This window comes from Gavialis gangeticus, unplaced genomic scaffold (assembly GCF_001723915.1).
Source record: "Gavialis gangeticus isolate Ggan-Ray unplaced genomic scaffold, GavGan_comp1, whole genome shotgun sequence".
NCBI lineage: Eukaryota > Metazoa > Chordata > Crocodylia > Gavialidae > Gavialis > Gavialis gangeticus.
In genome coordinates this window covers 47912285-47913804 of record NW_017728998.1, presented here as the reverse complement: position 1 = coordinate 47913804, position 1520 = coordinate 47912285, and the positions used below count along the sequence as shown (strand labels likewise).

The 1520-nt window shown below is 59.7% G+C and overlaps 1 protein-coding gene across 1 annotated transcript in view; it reads left to right on the top strand.

Moving 5' to 3' along the window:
• The first annotated feature begins 6 nt into the window (after nucleotides 1–6).
• The window catches only part of ARL2BP (ADP ribosylation factor like GTPase 2 binding protein), a 43881-nt gene continuing 42367 nt past the window's right edge, over nucleotides 7–1520 (top strand). The window contains exon 1 of the mRNA XM_019505878.1: nucleotides 7–12. The gene's annotated coding sequence lies outside the window, so the exon portion shown is untranslated. The remainder of the gene's footprint in view (nucleotides 13–1520) is intronic.

Below are 1520 nucleotides of genomic sequence, written 5' to 3'. Positions count from 1 at the left end.
GTGGGTGTCCGTGTGAGTGGCTGGGGCTCCGCGGGGGTTGACCTCAGTTAAAGGAGCTTCGCGGCTCCAGGGCAAGAAACCCGCGGTGTTAGGGGCAGGTCTGAGCTGAGACTACCCAGCCCATGGCAGGTCCCTCGGCCCACTTTGGCCCCAGTGCAGGGGCAGCCCGGGCTGTGGTGCATGTGGCTGGTTCCCCCACCCCTGGGCATGCAGCAGGGGAGGGGCAGCGTGATAGCCAAATTCAGCTTCCTGGCAGCCCCTGTAGTGGCGGCTCACTCGGCCCATTTACTGCCACCAGTGTCTCCACTGCCACCAGACCCACCCTCTCTGCCTGAGCACCCCAGCCCATCTGCCCTACACCCACCGCTGGACAGAGCAGGCAGGCAGGGCCCCTGTGGAGACCAGCTAGGGACCCCCACAGGCAGGGTGCACTCATCCAGACAGAAAGGATGGGGCTGCAGGTGGGTGGGGAGCTACGTCCAGGAACAGGGCAGGTGGGACTGGGTCCAGGATTATGGAGTAGTGATAGCATAGAGCCAGAGCAGAGCCACGATCCTCTCCCTGCACATTCTTGCCCATGGAACCGGCGGGGGGTGTGGGGAGCTGACCGTGGCTCTGCCCCAGCCCCATGCTGTCATTGTTCTGCAATCCCATCCCATTTGCTGGGCTGAGCCCTGCCCTTGGGGATACCTAGCCAGTCTCCAGGGAGACTCCACTCGCCCACTCCATCCAGCACCCTTGGCAGTGGGTACGGGGCGGATGGGCCAGGGGCATGATAGGATCAGTTGCCCCCCACCCTCCTTTGCCCCCCTGCTGTGCTGGGCCAGTTCACCCCTCCCCCAATCCCTCCAGCCTACAACAGCTCACCAGAACTCCTTAAGTGGCCCTCAACCCAAATAATTGCCCACCCATGTGCTAAGCTATATAATGGGATTTAGCTGTTGTTTGTAGGCTTGTCCTAATAGTTTTCTTCTGTCCTCAGGTGGTGTATCAAACTGCTGTTCATTCGTGTTTTCCATATGTGCACTACCAGCATTTAACATAAAGGAGTGTCAAACTCATCTGGTTTTGCAGGCTTGCTGCAATACTTGGGGCCAGTCTGCAGGCCAGATTGTGCCTACAGACTCTCCCTTATGCTGTAGCCAGCCCACAGGGCAACATGTCCTGGACCATCCTGGCTTCAGGCCCCATGCATGCAGCACATGCCAACCCTGGCCCTACCCCTGCACATGGCATGTGGGATGAGTCAGGCTGTACGCTACACACAGGGTTGGTCTGCAGTGTGTGTAGCACCTGCACTAGACTGGCCCTGTGTGCTGGATCTGGCACTGGTGGCCAGTCTGTGAGCCTGATCCAAAGCAGCCCTGGATCCAGTGTGCAGGGCCAGTCCAGTGTAGGTGCTGCATAAAGTTCACCCCAGACTAGCCCTGTCATGTGTAGCCCACATGAAATGGGCTCTACGCTGCATGCAGGGCCAGGGCAGCACATACTGGCTGGGGCCAGTCAGGCAGCCCTGAAGG